Source organism: Phacochoerus africanus, chromosome 11, assembly GCF_016906955.1.
Source record: "Phacochoerus africanus isolate WHEZ1 chromosome 11, ROS_Pafr_v1, whole genome shotgun sequence".
In the NCBI taxonomy this organism is placed as follows: Eukaryota; Metazoa; Chordata; class Mammalia; order Artiodactyla; family Suidae; genus Phacochoerus; species Phacochoerus africanus.
This window is the reverse complement of record NC_062554.1, coordinates 70,597,144-70,622,715: the sequence shown is the minus strand read 5'-3', so window position 1 is coordinate 70,622,715 and position 25,572 is coordinate 70,597,144. Positions and strand designations below refer to the sequence as shown.

General features: G+C 40.2%; 2 protein-coding genes across 6 annotated transcripts in view; one reads left to right on the top strand and one right to left on the bottom strand.

Annotated features, from left to right (window-relative positions):
- Nucleotides 1–7,677, top strand: part of MTERF1 (mitochondrial transcription termination factor 1) — a 567,546-nt gene extending 559,869 nt beyond the window's left edge. For 3 of the 4 annotated variants that reach the window (XR_007130660.1, XR_007130659.1, XR_007130661.1), the window contains 2 exons: nt 3,560–3,676; nt 6,844–7,677. The gene's annotated coding sequence lies outside the window, so the exon portion shown is untranslated. Of the gene's footprint in view, nt 1–3,559; nt 5,520–6,843 lie in introns of those variants that run through there. The other variant, XR_007130662.1, reaches the window with a different exon arrangement.
- The window catches only part of CDK14 (cyclin dependent kinase 14), a 619,947-nt gene that overhangs the window by 17,516 nt on the left and 576,859 nt on the right, over nt 1–25,572 (bottom strand). The window lies entirely within an intron of this gene.

Below are 25,572 nucleotides of genomic sequence, written 5' to 3'. Positions count from 1 at the left end.
AGTGTTGAAGCACAAGAAGTTTTCATGCTAAGGGTTTAGAATTCACTATATATGATCACCTACAGTTTGAATCTGTCTTGTTAGCCACCTTATTCAGCAGAAATTTACAAAACTGAAATGCATTTCTGCAGTGAAAACTAGATCACATATGATTGGTAAGTAGAGAACAGTGTCAGCATAAACCAGAAGTCATGGTGGTTCACATAACAGAGTTCTCTCCAATATTACAGTTTTGAACCACCGAGTCACGGTAGCCACGTGCAAGAGACATAAACACAGTTGCATGCAAGCTGAAGGGGTCTACAGTACTCTACGTGCTGCCCATTTACCCCCAGGCTTCATCTTGGCTTGGGTTGGCCACATGTTCTGTCTTGAAATTTTTTATTGTGCAATTCTCTGCCCATTTTGCCCTTTCAACCAAAATTCAGTATCCCTAACCGTTCCATCATGTAAACTTTCACCTGTAAACTGTGACACTATTTTTAGTAGTTGGTGGTTTTTTTTTTTTTTTTGGTCTTTTTAGGGCCACACCCATGGCATATGGAAGTTCCCAGGTTTGGGGTCCAATTAGAGCTGTAGCCACCAGTCTACACCAAAGCCACAGCCATGCGGGATCTGAGCCGCATCTGTGACCTACACCACAGCTCATGGCAATGCCAGATCCTTAAACCCACTGAGCAAGGCCAGGGATCGAACCCACGTCCTCTTGGATGCCAGTCGGGTTCGTTAACTGCTGAGCCACGAGGGGAACTCCAGTTTTTATTTATTTATTTATTTATTTTTATTGCTTTTGTGAGTGTTGTGTGCTAAAGACTGAATTTTCTCCCCCCCCCCCCCCAACATGTTGGAACCTAATCCCTGATGTGATGGTATTTTGAGGCAGAACCTTTGGGAGAAGATTAGTTCATGAGGGTGGAGCCTACGTGAATGGGATTAGGCCCTTATAAATAGACCTCAGAGAGCTCTCTTGCCCACTCCATCATGCTGAAAGCATAGCAAGGATAGAAAGAGGGTCCTCAGAAAAGACCAAATCTGCTGGTGCTTTGATCTTGGACTTTCAAGCTTTGAGAACCATGATAAACACATTTCTGTTGTTTCTAAGTCACCCCATCTACGGTATTCTGTTATAGCAGCCCAAACATACTCATTTGCTCCTATCCAGACATATGCTGAATACATTTTGAGTGGTCTGCCACTTATTCTTTCTTCCCATAAACTGTTCAGTTTTTACTGTGGTAGGTTGCAAAACACAGAGAGGCATACATATATCACGTTCGAGCAAAAACACCTATTATGGGGCACAATTTGATACTGTCACAAAGTGACACATTGCGGACACAACCACAGCACATCGTTTCCTCCAGGAAATGTCAGCTGACAGTGAGCAAGGTCCATGGAGGCCATGCTAAGGGATTCAGACACTGGACACACAGCTAAGCTCCCCTCCAACACGTTCCTGTGTAGCAGTTTCACAATATGAACAGTGTCAATGACAACAAAACACTGAGTGATGAGTCATGGCGATTAAGACTCTATCTTCATGTAAAGTCATCTCATGGGCGTTCCTCACAAAATCATAGTAATAGGTTATTTTAAAGTATTTTGATACCAGTTAGTTCATCACAGCAAATGGTTATAGTTCTCTAATACCTGAGATGAGTTCTGAGAATATGGGGTGATTATGGAACATGTGTATCATTATGAGAAACAAATAGCGGCATTTCGTGCACATGTAGCATTTTATCTTATCCAAAGGATATTTTCACTTAAAGAGCGTGCCTGAAAAAATAGGACCATAACCTTAAGAGAACTGATTTTACATCAACTGGGCTTTTTAAAAAAGTTCTACTTCTTCTAGGCACTGGTTCTAAGGCTTCTGGCATATCAGGCGGTATGCTCCAAGTGTAAGTACCCACACCATTCACTGTAAGAACACAGTCTTTATAGGAACTATGGTGGCCAGCTGTCCCAGTTTGTCAGGACTGAGGGAGTTTCCAGTATACAGGACTTTCAGCCTTAAAACAGGTAAACCAACAAAAGACCCAGAATTGCCAAAGCAATCTTGAACAAAAACCAAGCAGGAGGCGTAACTCTCCCAGACTTCAGGCAATATTACAAAGCTACAGTCATCAAGACAGTGCGGTACTGGTACCAAAACAGACATATAGACCAAGGGAAGAGAGTAGAGAACCCAGAAATAAACCCGGACACCTACAGTCAATTAATCTTCGACAAAGGAGGCAAGAATATAAAATGGGAAAAAAACAGTCTTTTCAGCAAGTGGTGCTGGGAAAACTGGATAGCCACATGTAAATCAATGAAACTGGAACACACCCTCACACCATGCACAAAAATAAACTCAAAATGGCTTAAAGACTTAAACATAAGACAAGACATCATCAAACTCCTAGAAGAGTACAAAGGCAAAACATTCTCTGACATCAATCTTACAAATGTTTTCTCAGGTCAGTCTCCCAAGGCAACAGAAATAAAAGCAAAAATAAACAGCCTTCTCTCCTCTCAACCCCTCAATGAACTGTCTTCCTGAGTCTCTTTTAGGCTTTCCTCGGGAAGTGTTTTATTGAAGCCATGGTGGATCACATGCTGTTCTAATGAGGTTGATAAATTCAAGACCATCAACTTGCTCCTCACCACATTTCTCAGTTGTACTACCAATAGATCTGCCTTGTGCCATGTGGCATGGAGGAGATGGTTAAGGCCACCGCTCTCAAGTGACAAGAAGTACAAATATCCCCTGAATCTCTGTGGCAAATGGGCCCCCAACCTGCGATTCAATGAGCAGTGGCAGAGCCAAACCATCAACTGGTCTATTTCAATTCAGGAAACACTTCCTAAGCATTTTATTATTTTCTTTTTAGGACTACACCTGCAGCATATGGAAGTTCCCAGGCTAGGGGTCAAAAGGGAGCTATAGCCACTGGCCTTCGCCACACTCACAGAAACTTGGGATCCGAGCCATGTCTGTGACCTACACCACAGCTCATGGCAATGCTGGATCCTTAACCCACTGAGCGAGGCCAGGGATGGAATCTGCATCCTCATTGTTACTCGTCAGATTCATTCTGCTAAGCCACAAGGGGAACTCCCTTAGCATCTATTTTTAAGTAAATCACAACATTTGGGGTGGAAGAGGAGAAAATTATTAATCAAGTAAGGTCCCACTGGTGTTCTAGAGCTAGCTTAAACTGGCTTATGAGAGCCCAAGGTTAAAATGTTCAGGAATTTTGGGATTTTCTGCCATGGCTCAGTAGATTAAGAAACTGACTGCAGCAGCTTGGCTTGCTGTAGAGGCGCAGGTTCGATCCCCCAGCCAGTGCAGTGGGTTAAAGGATTTGGAGTTGCTGCACCTGAGACTCAGATTCAATCCCTGGCCCAGGAACTTCCATATGCTGCTGGTTTGGCCATAAAAAAAAATGTTCAGGAATTTTGAAAGCTATAATTAAACACAGCCACCTTTGAAAGTGGCAATAGAAGAAGGCATATTTACACCATGAGGTACAGACCATCAAGCAATTAGGGTTTCTCTGCTGTCTTTCAGGAGAGCCGGCAGCACACCACTGCTGTCTTTGGGAGCCTCAAGGGTCTGGAAGGGGATGATGGCCAAGAAGACAATCACCTCTAAGTCAAAATGGACAATGGAAGAGCTATCCTAGAGGTACCAATTCGGCGAGGAAGAACTGGGCTTTGAAAGATATATAAAAGTTTAGTGTGTGGAAAGGAGTGAAGGCATTCTGGAGTAGCCCAGGGCTCTGGGAAGCAGTGAGTGGCTAAAGGGGCAGGTACCTATCTGGGTATCAGGAAACAGAGGCAGGGGAAGCTGGCAGGGGAGGTGAGGGTGGTAGAGTGGAGGTGCCCTGCTTAGGATCTGGGGCTTTTCTGTACGCAGTGAGGAGGTCTTAGGGGCATTTGATTAAGGAAGTCCCCAGGACCGTCCCCAAACCATGGGAAGTTGTGTGCTTTCCATTCAAATGAGGCCTCAGCTGCTTCTGTGAAATCTGTGGGTAAATAGTTTTTTACCTTTTTTCAGGATGACACCAAATCACATAAGGCAGCGGGTTCTTCAAATGACTTGGACTGCTCACAAAGCACAGGGTTCTATAGCACTTAACGTGGAAAGGTCTTATTTTGCCCATAAGAAATATCCAGTATCCTGGACTCGTGATGACACAGAAACTAAACTTCTTCCCAAGGACTGCAATTTTCAAAATGTAGCCCGTGGGGATAATTTAGACATTTTTCATGCACCAGAAAGACACCTTAGGTATTTGATAAATCATCTGTTCGCCTGAGTCTTTATATTTGTGTCTGCATTTAAAAGGCAAAGGAAAAAACATGCACCAACTCTCACTACTCTGCCATCCATAACTCAAACATGATTTACTGTTTTTGATTAACACACAACCTTAGATAAACTTTCAAACGGCAGCGTTTAGGGTTCTAAAACACTGAAATCTTTTAAAGAGCAACTGCAGTAAATCAGAAAACATCATCAGGACACTCTTGTCTTGATTCACTGTAGTCGCATGTCAAGAACTTGGAGCTTCAGCTCATTAAAAAGGTGAAGCCTGTAATGGCTGATGAATAAGACGTTCACATCAACACAATCGGTCTCCTCCTGGTATAAAACAAAGTGCCACCAGCTCAGTGGTTTAGTGGCAGGCCTGGGGTCAATCTCTCACTTCCATTGGCAACAGAGTTGGTGAATGCAGTGACGGGGCCAGCACACACCAGGCTCAGGGGATTAAGGGATGCTTCACGCTTTTTTAATGTCCACTTGTGGCTGACTAAAACAAAAGCACCAACAGAGTTAAGGGAATCAAGCTCTTACTGTGACAGACAATGCAATAGCCCGTCGCCTTGCTCCAAACCAGAATCCCACCCACAAGGTGGTAAATCAGGAACGTGACATCCTCTCTTCCACACCTGTGAGTGGGAGCACATCCCAGAAAGGTCTGCTTTTCTCTTCACACAGATGCTGAAGAACAAAGCCATGTCTTGTCTGGGTTATGCTGTTTGTTTTCCAGTCTGTTGGCATTAAAACTGCACCCTAAGCACCTATCACGTCTCATGATGCTCTGTTAAGTTCTTTTCAAAAGATCTGACTTTGAACACTGGGGTCATTTGAAAGAAAGAAAAAAAAAACATTCTAGTGATCTAGTGACTTAGTAGCTTCATTGTCATGGGGTGGGGGGAATCACCACGAAACATAATAATCAAATAAATCAAATATAATGTATATTGTATGAAGTATGTAAATCTGAAAATAGCCTAATCAGCTCCAATAAAGCTGTTTTGGTTTTGCTCCTTTTGCAGCTCTTAGACTCAGTGGCTTTGCATGAGCTGTCACCGACAATAAGCCAGGGCTTAAGATGCTAAAGTGGAAAAACTCTTTTGTTTTTTAATTACTAACCTCCCAAGTTTTACTGCTAGAGTTTACATGGTTCTCATGATCAATTATTAAGCACAAGCTGGTCAAAGCAGGATATAAAACTACTCATGCCTGGATTAACATGATGAAGTTAAATCTTATCTCTCTCAGTACTTCCTTATTAAGAAAAACTCTAACAGGTTGATTTTTAGGGACTGATGTACCTTTATTTTAAGCTAAAGAACACAGCAACTTTTTCCTTCGCTCTCTGGGATGCAGTAAGTTAAGACTGTCGATATACAAAGGAAAGGTGATTCAGGTAAGACATACCTGAAGCATATAGGTAAAAGGAATCTACTAAGACTCATGGTGTGAAAACAAACAAGGAAATATTTAGAGAGACTAGAAAACAATTAATGGCAAGAAGAGCTTTGTGTTAGAACAAGCTCCAAATAAAATGCAAACACTACCAAATCTGGGGAGAATATGCAGCCATGGTCACTATTCAGAAGGTTGTCGTGCTAAGCACACAGATACAGCGCAGTAATTCCTCTTGACCATAAATCCTTTGCACTTGAAATTCAAACGTGTAGATTTGCTTCTAGGTACTAAAGAATTACCTCTAAATTGAATCAATAAATATCAAAGTTATAAAATCAACTTTCGTTCACTTCTTTCAGCCCTTATTCTGTCTTCTGCATCATACAGAGCTGTCTGTACTCTAAATATTAGGATCATATATTTTCCCAACATTTTACTAAATTTTTCAAATATACAGAAAAACAAGAGAATTATAAGTGAGCATCCTCATCCCTACTACAAGATACTACAATTACCATTTTGACGTGCTTGCTTTATAACCTATCTATTCCTCTGCCTGTGCTCTATCCATCCACTAATACATCCTATTTTGATGCATTTCAAAGTAAGTTGCAGATACCAGTACACTTCACCCCCAAAATATGCATATTATTAATTATAGCCCAATATATATTCATGTTTTTAGATTAATTTTATTTATGGTAAAATGCACACTTTTTGTTGTTTTTTTAGGACCGCACCCATGGCATATGGAGTTTCCCAGGCTAAGGGTCGAATCGTAGCTACAGCTGCCGGCCCACATCAGAGCCAGAGCAACACAGGATCTGAGCCTCATCTGTGACCTACACCATGGCTCATGGCAATGCCAGATCCCCAACCCACTGAGCGAGGCCAGGGATCCAACCCATGTCCTCATGGATACTAGTCAGATTTGTTTCCGCTGAGGCATGATGGTTCCCATTGTGGGAACTCCAAAATGCACACATTTTGAGGACATTATTTGATGAGTTTTTAGTGGTATTGCATAGGAAATGTTGCATTACTGTGTACTAGATCGGTTTTAAATCAGAATGTGAGGATGTGATTTTTCTTACTAAAAATGTTTTCTTTAACGTTGTCACTCTTTTTTCTAGTGCAACCAGCTCCTACGTGGGCAAAACACTGATAAATATAACTGCCAGCAAGAGCACAGGCACAGAGCACTCAGACTGTAATCATTCTTAACCTGAGTCACTGCCAAACTGGAGAACCAGATGATCAACAAGGAATGCTCTCCAGAAAACTCCATCTGCATATCTAACTACACGCAGGTTTTCCCCTACAATTTCAGTTGGCTTACAGACCTGCATACCATGCATAGACCCACGGACTGCAGGTCAAGAACCTCAAGACTGGTCGGTCAGAATGCTGAAGCATTAAGCAGCATTTCCAGCATCTAGGCACAAATTTTAGAGCATACTGTAGAGGAAGTAACATTCCTTGAATGTTAAGTAACTGAAGGTAATGACTTTTGAACCAAGAGGCACAGACTAGGGACACTCCTGTTGTTAGGGGGTAAAGGCTTATATGATTTCCTATACCCTCCCCAAATGATAAAAATACAATCAAGCAAACAAAAACAAAACAAAAATCTCACCTAATCTGTGCATCATGTTTCCTTCAGGGGATGCAGAACCTAGTCCATTCTATCTGGTGAAGTCAACTGCCAACAGGAAAAGCCTAAATAGGCACTGTGGATCTCCATACAGGGATCTAAAGAGATGATCTACAGAGTATGAAGAGTTGATTCCAAGACTCTTCCCCTCACCCCCATACCATCCCTCCCCCTGCCCCTCTTTACTCTCTACTAAAGTCGTTATCAGCATCAGTGATGTAGCAACATTAATGTAGGATTAAAGATAAATGGAAATTAATTCCATAGTACCCATTCCTACCAGTTATACTAAATGCCATTGATAATTGCCTTATTTCTTTTGTGCTATTTTTATTATCATATTGTTACAAAAGTAAAAATCATTATGAGGGCTTCTCATAGCTTTGCTAATGACACTAACTCTTATTTTCCTTATTAAGTCAAAACAACATCAGCTAAGATTTTGCAATTGTTCTTAATGTGGCCACCCACAGTTTCCCTCTCAGGAAGGGTCACAGACAACTCATTGGAGCAACTGTGCCTCTGGTCCCCACAGCAACCTTTAAGGCAGGCATTTTTACGTCATCTTATGGTTGAAGAAGCTGAAGCTCAGAAGTATGTGCTGGAACCCGGCACAACCCACTCCTACTCTCTGGACTGACTTCTGTCTCTCTTATCAATAACAATGTTTCTTCTTATCATCAGAAAACCAACTCATGGTCTTTTACATCTATACTTTACAGACTGAACGGGCTTCTACGGTCTTACTTTGGTGCTATCATTTCAGAGCTGTGGCATTCCAGGACCTGGCCTGGAAGTTTGGCATTCTGATGATTCTTGCTCACATTCATCTCTCTGGTTAAACCTTATCTACACTGGTACCCTGTTTATCTCAGGCACATGAATAACTTGTGCCTTCCTGGCTAGCCTTGGTTACCAGGTGTCTCTCTGTGACCTGGCTTGGTAGCACCGAGATGCCAAGGGCTGCAAATCCTTAGGAACCAATTACAAAGGGACAAGGAAAATGTGGAGCCAGGGATGAATCATGATTCCTCAGTCTTACTCCCATCAGCCCAAGGTTGCCATAGAAACCACACCTAATTGTTCCTCTTCCTTGCTACTGCCACCGATCTGTTCACTGGTTTGGGTGTTCAAGGGAATGTGCACAGCACTGCTTCAGTTCTCTGGTCCACAGAATTTTACTTTCATACAACTTAATTTTATACTATCTCTTCCCTTGAGCATAAAATAAAGAGACTGAGAGTTTCAAAAACAAAATTGACAAAGTTTCTTGACCCCAGTTTTCTAGTGATTAAATGCAACAAGACCTTTCCTCATTTCTTCTCTTAGAAGCTTCCCCTTCCCTCTTCCCTTGCTGCCCTTCCCTCAGCACACATGCACACACACACACAACACACACACACATACACACTCACTCATACCATTCCAATGCCGTTGCTGATATTTTTGAAGGACTGTTCTGATCAGAGAAATTCTAAACATATACATTTGGTATCCTACACATCTTGGTGACTTGTAACCCTTCTGCAATTACCCCAATGAGGAGGAATTTTAGGAAACACTGGGCTTGGGATAATGAAATCTAAACTTTTTTCATTTCTGTTGACATACCTTCCTCACAAATAATAAGGGAGGCTTACTTCCTTTACTTTAAAGCACCAAAGAAAGTGGATGCTCTTTAGAGGTTCTGAGGGGATAGAAAGAAAGCCTTGTTGTGACTTTTAGTGGCTTGTGAAACCAGCACGGCCCACCTGGACTGGGTGGTGACCTTCTGTTGTAAAGAGCGACAGGGGCTGTGCAAAGGCCAAAACAAGAACCCAATGCTGATGGTGAGACCAGAAGGCAGGGGCAACACCAGGAACCGAGCACCAAGGTGGGGGGAAGTGGCTTTAAGGGCTTTTGTGTGAAGCAGGCATCATATATCTGATGATACACAGAGTGGACTGAGGAGGAGTTCACCTAGGCTGCAGTTTGCAGCCCTCTTCACATCTAGAAGCTTCGAGATCAATCTCTACTCACATATGAAACCAGCTTGTTTCACAGAGAGCCATCCTTTTCTTTTTTTTTCCCCCCCCTTTTTAGGGCTGTTCCTGTGGCATATGGAGGTTTCCAGGCTAAGGGTCGAATCAGAACTACAGCTATCGGCCTACACCATAGCCACAGCAACACCAGGTCTGAACCACGTCTGGGACCTACAACACAGCTCACAGCAAGGCCAGTTCCTTAACCCACAGAGTGAGGCGAGGTATTGAACCTGCGTCTTCACGGAGACTAGGTTGGGTCCTTATCCTCTGAACCACAACAGGAATCCCGCTTTTTTTCCTTATGGAAGTCTTCTCCCTATGTTCCTTTCCACCATGCTTGACACCCACACAAAGCTTCCACTTTTGTCCCCAGACTTGTATTCCTCCCTCGGAAATCTTCCTTGAATATCTTTGGGATCAAAGAAAAAATAACAAGGAATGACTTTTCACCCTTCCCTTGAGATGCTTTACATTAATGTTTCTGAGCATTTCTGCGGTGGCCATTAGTACTCTTCACTAATTTCCAGCTCCATCTTCTGGACCCTGCGCACAACGCCCTGCTCATCTTGCTTGGCAGTTACACATGGCTGTTCGACTTGTACTGACCAACGAGGGGTACACAGCCATGTGGTTTCGTAAGGGGCAGTATTCCTCTTCTCCCTGCCAAGATGACTGAGGGAGCATGTATGGACGTACAGTGTCTGTTATCCTGCATCCCTGAGTAGAGCCCCTCCTAACTCATACTGGACACTCAGGGTTGACAAGGAACAAACATTTGTTACATTAAGCCATAACAAAATTTAGCCCATTCTGAATGATACAATGACTATCATGTCTAATTTGGATCACAAGTCCCTGGGGAAGAACTGCAATTTATCTAATCTCAAAACAATCCTAGTGAGGTAGCTGGTTTTTGCCATTCCTTATTTCAAAGAGGAAAATAAGGGGTGGAGAACATACATAATTTACTTAAGGACTCATAGCTAGTAAGTGGCAAAGTTGGAACTGGTACCCAGATTTTATTACTCCAAATCCCATACCCTTTCTACTGTGCAGTAATGGTAGAAACTAATACTTAAATTATATAGGCAGGAGAGAAGATTAAATTGCGAAAAGCAATAGAACAGAATTTGATAAGGTAAAAAGAAAAAAAAAAACCACACAAGCTATACAAGGTGGTACTGGATATATCTGTTGAGCTTTACAGAATTTTATTTTTGCTTGTTATTTCTTCCTTCTAGCAATAGGAAAGTTTCTAGATCTCTGGTGAAAAACTGAAATTCTCAAATTGAGTCTCACTCTCAGGTTGGGTAATTTGAATTTAATATAATTTGAATCTGGGTAAAATTTAAGGAACAGTATTCTTAGAAATTATAGGCAAGAAATGTTGTGTATATCAAAAAGGATCTGGAAAGATATATACTAGCTATTAATAGTGGCTACCTCTGGAAGAAGATTCCGCAGGCTGGGAATTAGGTTCCACTAGATATTTCCATGTGTCATTTGAATACTTGGCAATAAAAAAGTTTTATTATTGAAATTTAATTATTGGAATAAACAACTTATTATTTGTACAATTAATATACATACACAATGTGATAAATAACTGCTGACCCTGTAACTCTGAGTTAGTGAGATGATTAATGTTTGCCAACTGCAATGAAAAACTAAACCTGTTTGGCACTATTTAAAGACTTGCTAAATATCCTTATGTTTTGACGAAATAAAGTATGGACTTATTAATAATAATTTTAAAATTCTTTTCTTTCTTTCTTTTTAGGGCTGCACCTGTGGCATAGGAAAGTTCCCAGGCTAGGGGTTGAATTGCAGCTGTAGCTGCTGGCCTAAGCCACGGCCATAGCAAGGCCAGATATGAGCCACGTCTGTGACCTACACTGCAGCTCACAGCAACGGCGGATCCTTACCCCAGAGAGTGAGGCCAGAGATCGAAACTGCATTGTCATGGATGGATACTAGTCAGGTTCTTAACCCACTGAGCCACGACAGAAACTTCTAAAAAAATTCTTATGTTTAAGAGAAAATTGTTCAGAAAAGGAAGAAGTAAAATGTTTCATGCTTCACATTGTATTTCAAAATTGAATTATTTTGTGTTTTTTAGTGATAATATCTTTTCAACGCATTAATAATGTAGCAAAATGATAAAGAGGAAAAAGAGAGCTATGATATCAAAATAGAAAATCACAGATGTCAAATACTACTCAACCTCTTTAACTACAAACATATAAGACACTAGTGTGAAGAAAGAATATCTATCAAATAAGTACACACTTTTAGGCACTAAAATTTGATTATTACTATATTAAAGATGAACCCTTCAAAAATTTTTTTGCTTTTTTTTAGGGCTGCATCCACGGCATATGAAGCTTCCCAGGCTAGGGGTCAAACCGGAGCTACAGCTGTCAGCCTGTGCCGCAGTCACATGGGATCCGAGCCACGACTTCGACCTACACCACAGTCCAGAGCAACGCCGTATCCCTGACCCACTGAGCAATGCCAGGGATCAAACCTGCACCCTCATGGATACTAGTTGGATTCATTTCTGCTGCACCCCAATGGGAACTCCAAACGTTTCAAATTTAACATACTTTTAATTTTTGTATTTACAGAAAGGAAAGTAGGTTTGAAACTCTTATTTCTAAAGTGATCAACAGTCATACAACATAGTGATAAACTGTTGTTCCACAGTCACACCTTATTTCAAGGTATGAGATAATGTTGACAATAAGGCAATGGAATTGCCTTCTTTATCCAAGGACTAGTTTTTTATAAGTATATTCTATACTGAGCACTGAGACAGAAGATTTGGACTTGGTCATATTCATTTAAAATTTTAACTGCAAATTTTGAAAATCGTACTCTAAACATAACGGAGGCATGTTTCTCATGATTACTTGTCTATATACCTATCATCTATTTATCTTATCTGTAGCTAAGATACCTATCTGTCTATACACACATACTACAGCCTTGGTCCTAAGCATCTAGCTCTTATCTGGAGAACTCAGAAAGGGAAGGAACTGACAACTGACTACAACTCTAGGGAAATCCACTAACATTGAGGGCTCTGTTTTGTTTGGCTAGTGCTTCCCTGTTGCTCAGTGTGGGAGGGGATAAACACTAGATTCTTTCTCTACTTCCTTCCTTCCTTCCTCTCAATTCCATCGAGGGTTGATCAACACTTGTATTTTGTTACAAGGTATGAGTTAAAATACAGGAGGAATATTTAAGTGATACTCCTAAGAACATTTATTTAACTCTTGGAAATCAAATTTCTTTTTTTTTTTTTTTAATAAATTTACAATGAATCATAAAAGAGGTCTCAGCACTCCGAGATCACTCAACAGATTCTGGTTCCCTTACTCTTCCTGGTCTGAAAATTACTACAATCCTCAACAAATAGAGTAGTTCATCATAAAAAGGACAAAAATTACCAGATGAATGGTGAAAGGAACATTACTGTGTTCAAAAATATTTCTGGAAGAAGTTACTGACCATCTGTCTTAAGAGGTTTCCATGCACTCCCTGTGATATTTGCTCTTACTAAAGTCTGGATGTAAATCTAATATCGAAGTAGCTGTTTAATTCTTAAGTGTTCTGACTGCAATATGAAAAGAAGAAGAATGTCTTAATTGAAGCATATGGCAAAGAGCTTACCAGGGTACTTAACTATATATTTTTAACAAAATAGAATATTTTGTTACAAGGGCAAAGAGTAATTATTATATTTAAACGAATTAGAGGAAATTTTTTTTTGCTTTTTAGGGCTGCACCCACAGCATATGGAAGTTCCCAGGCTAGGGGTCGAATCAGAGCTAGAGCTGCCAGCCTACACCATAGCCATAGCAACACAGGATCCGAGCCACGTCTGTGACCTGTGCCACACGTCTTATGGCAATGCTGGATCCTTAACCCACTGATCGAGGCCAGGGATCAAGCCTGCAACCTCATGGTTCCTAGTTGGATTCGTTTCCATTGTACCGTGGTGGGAACTCCCCCTTAGAGGAAATTTTAAAGAGGTCATATAGTTGGTTGCAATGATGGTACTGTTTGAAATAATTTAACTGTTCTCCATCACTGCTTTATTTAATTCTGATCTTGTTCTCATGCTTTATTGAACAAATATTTTCCTTTTAACCTGCTTTTGGAGTTTCTTTCTTCCTACAGATTTATCTTAGCTCTATTATTTTCCAGAGTATTACCAAGTATAAAATCTCATGATGTGCATATTTTTCTCTTAAGGGGTATCACTAACTAACTAGCCCTCAAAGAGAATGTTTCAATTATCATAGATTCTATGGGGTCAGCAAGAGTCCAGAGCTCTTCATATCTAAATCCATGCTCTTTTCCTGTCTCAGAATTTAAAGAAAAGACAAACCAAAGGCCACCTTTTGGATTCATGTGATGGCTGAAAGAATATAGTCAAATGTGACTTTGTGGTGAAGAGCATTAACTCATATAAATATCCCTCCCAAGGAAGGACTCACTCAAAAGCACATTTTCAGACTTCATCGTAAATTTGGAAGACAAAGCTTTTCTAATTTGCACATATACAATGAATGGACCATTAGCAGCCACCCAGCCTGCCTCAGACCCTTCTACTCCACAGTCGAGGCAGCTCCTTCTTTCAAAGGAATCCTATGAGAATATGGAGGAATTGGAATCCTCATACATTGCTGGTTGGAATGCAAAATGATGCAGCCACCTTAATGTTTAGAGCAGTACTATTCATAATAGCCCTAAAGTGGAAAGAACCCAAATGTCTGTCAACTGAAGAATGGATATATAAAATGTGATATATCCATAGAATGAATATTACTTTGAAAAAAAAAAAAAGGAAAGAAAAAACACAGTACTGATGGATGCTGCAACATGGATGAACCTTGAAAACATTATGCTAAGTGAAAGAAGCCAGTCACAAAAGGTCACATATGTATAATTCCATTTATGCGAAATGCCCAGAATTTCAAATCCACTGAGACAGAGAGTAGATTAGTGGTTGTCTGGGGCTGTGGGGCTGGAGGGAAATGGGGATAGGGAATGAATGCTAATAGGTATGTGGTTTCTTTTTAGGATGATGAAATGTTCTGGAATTAGATCGTGGTGATGTTTGCACAACTCTGTGAGTATGATAAAAACTACAGAACTGCACACTTTAAATGTGTGAATTTTATGGTGTGTGAAATACATCTCAATAAACTTATAAAAATAGTTCTGTTCTCTCCCAGGAATGAGGTCTAAAACCATAATTTTAGGTGTAATTTTCCCGCTTTATAATGAGGAAGATGAAGACGATGGTGCCAAAACATTGGTGGTTGTATACAAGTCAAATATTAGAGGAATTTATGTTAATGCAAATTGGTTCTTTTTAGGGAGTGTATGTTCTCTTTATATTAGGTACTTATATTGTTTTTGAATTTTTATACTGAATGTATGTTATTTCTGTAATCAGGAAAAAGTTAAGTATCCGAGTTTTTTAAAAAAGTTTTTAAAATAGGTGCTTTGGAGAAGGAGACCAATAAGGACTGCTACTGGGGAGGGTGGCTGGAATTGAGTTGGGCTTTAAAATGTGGATAGCACTGCAGAGTGAAAGGCCAAGAGAAAAGCAAGTCCCCTAAACAGTTCTTTTATCTCTAGCATCATCACTTACTTTCTCTGGGCTCTGAGGGTGGAGATAGTTCTGTCTTATTACCACTGGCTCTCCGGGGTCCAGAATTGTATCTGAACCTTAGGAGGTGCTCAATAAACATTAACTGAATCCTTGAAGAGTATTTATGGCCAGAATCCTTTTCCTAAAATAGAGATGACAACTGGGGCTACACTTGCAACAAGTGTGCCCTTATACAAGTTAGAAAAAGAGGTCCCTTTCTCCTAGGTTGATGCAGCTCCTCTCGAGACTTGTGTCTGCGAAAGTCAATCACGAGTTCACCCATGACCTGCCCCAATCCTGCTGGCTGGCCAACCTCCCCTGTGATGGCCTCTTTTCCAACTGCCAACAGGATAAAGTCCATGCTTCTGGAGGTGGCAAACAAAGCCTTTCTCAATTTGACCCCAATATTCCTGTCCTATCATAACCATATCCAACACCTATTCTATGCTTAGGCCGTCATAATCCTATGCCTCTGTGTCGGCTCCCAGTATGGCCTTCATGCCACCAATTCAGAAACGTTAAGCTGGACACCTACCATTTAATAAAGATGAGCCCTCCACATTCTAACACTGATCTCAGTGACAGCCCAGGACCCATCCTCTTGTCCTTGCATGCTCCCATCCTAACTCTCCTTGCATCTGACTCTTGACTCCTTCCTCATTTGAAGTTCTATTCTTATTCATGGGGCTTAGATCTGGACTTCAGTACGACTTGGCTCCCTTTGGACACTTCCTCAAGTGGAATTGGCACTTTCTTCTTTGAACTTACCCAGCACACTTTATGTAACCTTGATCACATCTTATCATGTTGTTTCCTTACATAGTTCCACCTTTAGACTTTTGGTGCTTCCAATGGGAGGAATTACATCATGTTCTCAGGCACTTAGCACTGCGCCCGGCACATACAGAGCAAGTGTGTATGTAAAGTGTGTGGAGAAAATCACTACATGAAACATGGAGACAGCATCAGATCTGAGCAGAGAAAGCGAGACATTTGGGGTAGAGTCTAGCAGGATGGAGTCAGACTGTGAAAAGCCTTGAAAGCTAAACAGAAGAGGTGAGACTCACGGTGGAAAGAAATAAAGAGTCCCTTCAAATCTCCGAGAAAGGAAATGACATGATGAAAACAGCATTTCGGAAGACTTATTATGTGTCGTCCCTCTGGGTGGAGGGAAACAAGGGGGAGCTTGTAGTCACAGCAAGCACTCACTACGTTTGCTGTGTGACTGGCTGAGCCCAGAGAATCTCTTCCAGAAATGCAGGTGTGAGGTGAGAGAAGGGAGAAAGGGGCAGACATTCAAGAGACCGTTCGAAGAAAAGATGGGCAGGCCCTGGGGGCCCATGGGAGATGCAGGTGAAAGTAGAGCTGGAGCCACGGCAAGCAGAGTGGGACCACGGATGAGAGGAGAAAAGCTGGAAGGGGAAGCTGACTGGGACCGGGAGAAGAACCCAGCTTTGAATATATGGAGTTGCAGTGGCTGGTCACATGTGCTTGTGAGACTCTCGTAAGACAGCCTGTGACACAATCCTTGTGCTGTTCCAATGAGACCTCCCTCCCACTGTGCATCACCCCTACTCTGGGGTTAGTTTTCAGCCAACAAAAACAAAATCACTCATAAAATTAATGGAAACAATCTGCTTTTTCCCTGCCACAGAGAAGATTTTTCATAATAACTTATTTTGTGCCCTTTGAATCATACACCCTGTAGCTTGATTAAGCCCTTTAGAAGGGGCATTAGAAGTTTGCAGTGTGCCTCTCTGAGCACACTGTACTCACTGAAACAGACAGCCCTGGGAATGCTGTACTTCATGCCAAGGGAAAGTGCATGCTTTCCCTCTCTGATGCAAAATTTACTCATCAGCATTTTCGAGGAAAGAGGATCTGGTGAAAATGTCAATGAAAACTGAGTCTCTGGATAATCTCTCAAGGTAAAGTTAGGTTTTCCAATAGGAATCTCTTGTACTTGGATAAGGTCTTTTCTTAAAAAAAAAAAAAAAAAGCAGAGTTCCCACTGTGGTACAGTGTTAATGATCTGGCTTATCTCTGATGGCATGGGTTCAATCCTCTGCCCATAGCAGGCATTAAGGTTCCAGTGTTGCTGCAGCTGTGGTGTAGGTTGCAGCCCTGGCCGAGATTTGATTCCTGGCCCTGAAACTTTCAGATGCCACAGGTATGGCCGAAAAAGAAAAAAAAAAAAAATAATAATAAAAAAACTTCTTCCCTCTTGTTCTCTCAAATTGTCATTTAAAGGAGGCAAGGCAGGTGGTACAATCCCCATCTGAAAGATATTTCCTGATATGAACTGAGACATTCAGGAACTTTCCACATAATCTAGCTTGTAAGGGGGCAGAGCTAGGCCTCAACTGCAAGACAAAGTCCTCTCCCCCTAGACCCCCTAAGGGCAAAATGTCAAAATACTCTTCAGCAGTGAGAAAAGCTGAGAGAAATCTGGGATTGAGGCTGCAGAAAATGGGGCATTGGGACCGTATATGTAACCCTGATTTGCCCTTCTCACTCCTGGAGGCTTCAGGTGGCCTAAGTGTGTGTCACCCAAGAGCTTCATGGGACAGTTCATTTTTGTCACATCACCAATCATTCCTGGCTTTCCAGTAAAGATAGGATCTGTTGCCAGAGAAAACAGAACGGAAGCTGGGCTGATAAAAGTGTGTGGATGGGTATCTGGCCCTCCTCTGCAGGAAGGATGACCTCCACTCTGGCCCCCCAAAATGATCTGGCCCCCCCAAATGATGCAAGTCTTCCAGTTTGTCTCAACTGTCTGTTCTGTTCACAGCCCATAGCCTCACATCTAAAACCTAGAGTCACTCCAGGCCCAATATTACCAAAAGGGTCTCCTCACTGTAGAAGTTACAAATGAGCAAAAAAGCTGTTAAACTCATCCAAAGTTCTACTTGCTCAAGAGAGAAAGATTGTTAACATTTTGCTGAATATCTTCACCTTCTTTTTCTGCATATATGACTATGTTTCAGTTACTGACATGGGTTATACTATACACAGCTGTTTTGCAACCTGCTGTTTTTACTTACTGATAAGCATAGACCATATTTCCATAGGTCATTAAATATTATTTTAATGACTACTTAACAACTGTGGCATGAACTGCATTATTATTTAAGTTTTCATCAAAACTAGAAAGTAAACTCCTTGAAGGCAAGAGTGTTGTCAATTTGTAATGCATCTTGCATCACAAGCTTCTTTTATGATAAGTGATGATGTTTTCTCAAAGGGAACATCTATTTGAGTTAATCATGCGGTTGTGGTTTGGTATCTTGGCTGACAGGGGCAATCTGAAAACTGTGGATCCATCAGAAACAATCCTATTATACATTTAACCCATTGTCCACGAGCTCTAGTGCAATAAAAACATTTCAAGGCTAAAAAGTTGTGTGTTAAATGACAATGTTGGATGTCATTAATTTCTCAAGTATATAATTCTAAATCCAAATAAGAACACTGAACTCTCGCCCCAGCTTCTTTCATGCTAGATCAGCAGCAAGGACAGGAATTTATAAAGTGGGGAAAAGAAGCCATGTGCTTGCGTAAGAAATCCAGTAAGTACCATACCCAGTGGAGATTAGCAAGGTGCTTTGGCATAGGGCCAGCCACAGAAAGCTGCAGAAACCCCGTGTTCTTGGTGGCTACTGATTAGTCCTCAGATACTACTGTTTAGCATAATTGGGAGGAAAGTGCCTACGTGTCCATTAATAACAGCAGAATAAAGTAATGGTGAAACCCTTTTAAAGGTGTAGGACATAAACATTCCATACATTTGCTCAGCATTTCCAGGACTGGAATCTGATCATTGTAATTTAACAGTCTTCAATCTTTTTTGCTTGAATATTCCATAAATGTTTTTGTTAAACTAGGTACTCTTCTGAATATTTTAAAACTGAGATAGAATATTTTGATGATAAACTTAACAGTAGCAAGGAATGTAATGTCTAGCTTATTGAAAATATTGACATTTTTAAAGTAAAGATTTCACATCATTCTTTAAACTTGGCCCAATGTAATTATAAGTCTATTTGATCTATCATCTTCTCTTTTTAAAAGCATGTAATGAAATTATTAAGAGCTGGAAATTTCATTTCATCCTTTACTTCCATCACACCTCCCTAATAGAATTTTATCCTAACATAATATACTCTTATCCTGGAATTTATTTATCATTCTATAATATGCTATAGCATAAATATATCAGGAATTTAATCTAAAAAAGTTCCCAAGATAAACTGATCAAAGTGACAAAATATTTATTAAAAAAATACCTGAACATAAATATTAAACATAAAACTAACCTTTTAGGAGTTCCCATTGTGGCTCAGTTGAAACAAATCTGACTAGCATCCATGAGGACACAGGTTCGATCTCTGGCCTTGCTCAGTGGGTTAAGGATCCAGCATTGCTGTGAGCTGTGGTGTAGGTCACAGACGTGGCTCAGATCCTGCGTTGCTGTGGCTGTGGTGCAGGTCAGCAGCTACAGCTCCGATTTGACCCCTAGCTTAGGAATCTCCATATGCCTCAGGTGCGACCCTAAAAAAACACAAAAAACAAAAAACACTAAACTTTTATCAGAAATGCATCTCTTAATGAGGTGTATGAAGGTGGCCTCTGTTCCCCCCACATAAATAGCCACATCCCTGGAAGCACAGTATTTATTATTAGAACGAGTCTGGGTGTTTTCTGGGCACCTGCAAATGGATCTAACCCTTTGCTTTTTACCTACAGATTTGTACGGCTCATGATAACTCCCTGGAAGCACAGTATTTATTATTAGAACGAGTCTGGGTGTTTTCTGGGCACCTGCAAATGGATCTAACCCTTTGCTTTTTACCTACAGATTTGTACGGCTCATGATAATTCTACATGGTCATGTTGGGATGGATGAGAGGATGCTTTCTTTGGTAAAGGGGATGAAGGCTGTTGGGAAAAGAGAAGCAGCAGCTGTTCTCAAGATGACTTTTAGAGAAGAAGAGGAAATTAGGAAAGATTCTGGGTATAAAGGGCTACATTCATCCTAGCTGGAAAACTAGAGAAATAAGATGTGATTCATGCTTTATAGGAACTAAAAATTTGATAGGAGAGACAAACTAACAAAAATAAAATTTGGAGTTCCCTGGTGGCTCAGTGGGTTAAGGATCCAGCATTGTCACTACTGTGGCTTGGGCCAGTGCTGTGATGCAGGTTTGACCCCTGGCCCAGGAACTTCTGCATGTTGTGGGTGTGGCCTAATAATAATAATGATAACAACAACAACAACTTGAATTGTCATAAGAAGATTTCCAGACATCTTGCTAGAGGCTGAATGACTTCCCCACACTGGGTTACTGTTCTCTAGATTTTTTTTTTTTTTTTTTTGCCTCTTAGGGCCACACTCACGGCATATGGAGGTTCCCAGGCTAGGGGTCCAATTGGAGCTACAGCTGCTGGCCTACACCACAGCCACAGCAACATCAGATTTGAGCTGTGTCTGCAACCTACACCAACAGCTCATGGCAACACCAGATCCTTAACCCACTGAGTGAGGCCAAGGATCAAACCCGCAACTGCATGGTTCCTAGTCGGATTCGTTTCCACTGCATTGTGCCACAACGGGAACTCCTCTAGATTTTTATTTAAAATTTGAGCTGGGGCACCAAGACAAAAATAAAATACAGTGACATAAAATTTAATGTGAGTTAAAAAAACTCAAAATGGCTTAAAGACTTAAACATACCACAAGACACCATCCAAATCCTACAAGAGAACATGGGCAAAACATTCTCTGACATCAACTTTACAAACGTTTTCTCAGGTCAGTCTCCCAAGGCAACACAAATAAAAGCAAAACTAAACCAATGGGACTTAATCAAACTGACAAGCTTTTGCACATCAGAGGAAACCATAAAAAAAGCAAAAAGACAACTTACAGAATGGGAGAAAATAGTTTCAAATGATGCAACTGAAAAGGGCTTAATCTCTAAAATATACAAACAACTCACACAACTCAACAACAAAAAAACGAACAACCCACCTGAAAAATGGGCAAAAGATCTGAATAGACATTTCTTCAAAGAAGATATACAGATAGCCAACAAGCACATGAAACAATGCTCAGCATCCCTGATTATTAGAGAAATGCAAATCAAAACTATTATGAGGTATTACCTCACACCAGTCAGAATGGCCATCATTAATAAGATCACAAATAACAAATGCTGGAGAGGTTGTGGAGAAAAGGGAACCTTCCTGCATGGTTGGTGGGAATGTCAATTGGTACAACCACTATGGAAAACAGTATGGAGGTACCTCAGAAAACTACATAGAATTACCATGTGACCAAGCAATCCCACTCTTGGGCATATATCCTGACAAAACTTTCAATGAAAAAGACACATGCACCTGTATGTTCATTGTAGCACTATTCACAATAGCCAAGACATGGAAACAACCTAAATGTCCATTGACGGATGAATGGATTAAGAAGATGTGGTATATATATACACAATGGAATACTACTCAGCTACAAAAAAAATAAAAAATTAATGTGAGTAACATAGTAAGGTACAGGGTCAAAAAGTAAGAACAGTGACCTCCTTCTGGAGAAGTAAAACAAAAGGCTTCCTAGAGAAATACATCTGAGGGACTAAGGAAGGAGGCATTTCCACACAGAGGGAAACACGCTAAGGAATAGGAGGGTGAGATGTGTTTACCAGTCACAGCATCCTAAAGCTGGAGCAAGGAGTGGGTTTAGAGGAACAAGTGGAAAGATCAATCAGAGCCATGCTGTGTAGGGCTCTGTATTCTTCACTCTCCAGCCAAAGGGACCCACTAGAACATTCCTAGGCAGGGAGTAACTGATCAGGCTGGTGTTTTGGAAAGAAAACCCTCTTGGCAGTAAGAAAGATGGATGTGGTATGGGGCAGCAGAGAAACAACTTAGGGAGCAGATGAGGGATAAAGAAGACCTCAACTAAGGATAAAAGACAGTTCAGAGTGTAGAAGAGAAAATGGATTTTAAGATATCTTTAGAGGGGATTTGCAGGTCTTGATGTCTAGCTCAAAGCCTAGTTAAGAAATGGCACATTATGGAGGATGCTAAGCTAGAAGTTCGGGCACTGCATTGATGATGATGTCATCAGCTGTAATCAGTGGATAGGAAAAGGAAGACAGAATCTTCCTGTGAAGGTAGTTCTCAACTGTTTCATTCATGCTTGCTTCTATGTCACCTAACACATATTAGGGAATACATAAATAAAATTATCAAGATGTCTGAAATCACTGATTTCTAGTTCACTAAGATGGTACTTCTGGGTAGGTTTTAAGTTCTTTTTTATGATAAAATTTGTAGGCTGCCCATAACTGATCCTTAATAATCAAACAATAATCTAAAATATAGTCCAGTTATTGAAAGTAAAAAGTACACATTAAAAAAACTAAACATATTTTTAGACGACTAAATATATCATCCAATTGGAAGTGAAGTGGTCAAATATTCAAAATAAGCAGTTTGGCCTAAAATTATACAGTGTCAATAAATTCCATGTGTGATTTAAAAGAGACTATGAAGTGGCATTTTTAAAAAAGATTTTATTAAAAAAAGTATTCTATTTACTCAGAAAAACATCTTTTAGTTCATATAACAACACTGGTCATGATGAAGAGGGAGGCAAGGTCTGCTTGAGTTGGAAAACCACTTTAAAAAACAAAAAACCTTTTTGTTTCCTTTTTGTTTTCCTTTGCTATGTGAAAGCTTGTCAGTTTGATTAGGTCCCATTGGTTTAGTTTTGCTTTTATTTCTTTGCTTTGGGAGACTGACCTGAGAAAATATTCATAAGGTTGATGTCAGAGAATGTTTTGCCTATGTTCTCCTCCAGGAGTTTGATGGTGTTTTGTCTTATATTTAAGTCTTTAAGTCATTTTGAGTTTATTTTCATGCATGGTGTGAGGGTGTGTTCTAGTTTCATTGATTTGCATGCAGCTGTCCAGGTTTCCCAGCAATGCTTGCTGAATAGACTGCCATTTTTCCCATTTTATGTTTTTGCCTCCTTTGTCAAAGATTAATTACAGAATGGGAGAAAATAGTTTCAAATGATGCAACTGACAAGGGCTTAATCTCTAGAATATACAAGCAACTTATACAATTGAACAGCAAAAAAGCCAACAACCCAATTGAAAAATGGGCAAAAGACCTGAAGAGACATTTCTCCAAGGAGATATACAGATGGTCAACAAGCACATGAAAAAATGCTCAGCATCACTGATTATTAGAGAAATGCAAATCAAAACTACCATGAGGTACCACCTCACACCAGTCAGAATGGCCATCATTAATAAGTCCACAAATAACAAATGCTGGAGAGGGTGTGGAGAAAAGGGAACCCTCCTGCACTGTTGGTGGGAATGTAAGCTGGTACAACCACTATGGAGATCAGTATGGAGGTACCTTAGAAAACTATACAGAGAACCACCATATGACCCAGCAATCCCACTCTTGGGCATATATACAGACAAAACTTTCCTTAAAAAAGACACATGCACCCCCATGTTCATTGCAGCTCTATTCACAATAGCCAAGACATGGAAACAACCCAAATGTCCATTAAAAGACAATTGGATTAGGAAGATGTGGTATATATATACAATGGAATACTACTCACTCATAAAAAAGAATGAAATAATGCCATTTGCAGCAACATGGATGGAACTAGAGACTCTCATCCTGAGTGAAATAAGTCAGAAAGAGACAGACAAATACCTTATGATATCACTTATACCTGGTATCTAACTTACAGCACAAATGAACCTTTCTGCAGAAAAGAAAATCATGGACTTGGAGAATAGACTTGTGGTTGCCGGGGGGGAGTGGGAGGGAGTAGAAGGGATTGGGAGCTTAGGGTTAACGGATGCAAACTATTGCTTTTGGAATGGACTAACAATGAGATCCTGCTGTAAAGCACTGAGAACTATGTCTAGATACTTACAACGTAACACAACAACGGAGGAAAAAGTATGTATACATGTATGTTCCCATACTGTACCGTGGGAAAAAAAAAAGGAAATGTAATAAAAAAATTAAAAAATAACAAAAAACAACCAAAAAACTTTTAGAGATGGATAGATAGTGGTGATGGTTGCATAACACTGTGGATATAGTTCATGCCACTGAACTGTACACTTAAAAATGGTTAAGAGGGTACATTTTATGTTCTGTGTATTTTACCACCATAAAAATTTCCAGAAAATAATTGAACTAAAAATAATTCAAAAACAAGCTTTTTATAAAATTTATATTTGGTTATACTGTCATTATTTCAAATCATTTTTCCTTTTACTTTGGTATACTCTTCATTATAAAAAATGAAATACAAGCAAACTAAAATTATTGTTAGTGAAATCAATTTTTGCTGAAATGAAATGATTTAATTGTATCTCCCCACTTAAAAATGACCTTCCTATTTGGATGGTACCAAAGAGTCTAATTATTGTAGTTTTTAAACTACCCTAAATATCATTTTAAGACTAGAAAACCTGAAAATTTACAACATATTTTATCTATTATGCATGTACATACACACCTACACACACACACACACACTTCTGCCATCATCAGAACTAAAGGTTCAGTTCTGACACAGTGGAAGCCCTCATGATACTGAAACAATAAAACAGTTAAAAGCAAAATTTTTCTCTCTCTATAAAATTAAACATAGGTATATACATCTTAAAGAGCCCCAAATCCAGTACTTTGGGGACAAATATGCCAAAATGGGCATTTTTCATTATTTTGAGGCCAATGATGAAATTTGGGCTCTGATCCTTTCTGTATCTGTGAACTCAAAGGGAACAACTTATCATAACATCACTGTTTGACCTCTAAGGAACAGCTTGTGTCATCACAGAGCAGAAGTGCTGGCGAACATTTATCTAGATGAAAGACCTCAAGCAGTTAACCTGCTCAGCAGAGGCAATGCAACCAGGCAACAGGATAATGACCTCTATCCAAATGTGGAAGGTACATCAATTTAATACCCTGACAGCTTGACAAAAGATGATGGCAGCTCAGCAGGAAAACATTAGCCATGATAACGCAGGGTACTGTATGTGAAAAGAATGAATTATAAAGCACAATGCTATTTGGGCCGAGTAGGGATTTTTTTTTTTTTTTAAACCAACTTTATATTTAGGACGGTAGTTATGCCTAAAACCTCCTCCATTCTTTTCTACCTGAAGAATATCCTGATAAAAGTAAAAAGACAGTGTGGATTAAATGGAGAACTTAAACACAAACTGAGTTTCCTCACCAACCCAGGAGGCACAATACATCATCGATGGCAGGCTTGTTACAGTCTCAAAGTAGAAAAACCTGGGCATTGGTGAATTGGCTTAATCCATCTGAAAAGGATAGGTAACTCAAATACATGTGGATGGGACCATGGTTACCGCCTGAGTTATTCTATTTTTAAAAGGAGAAGGTATTTGGTACACTTTGGGGTGCACTGGATATTCAGCTGTAAAAA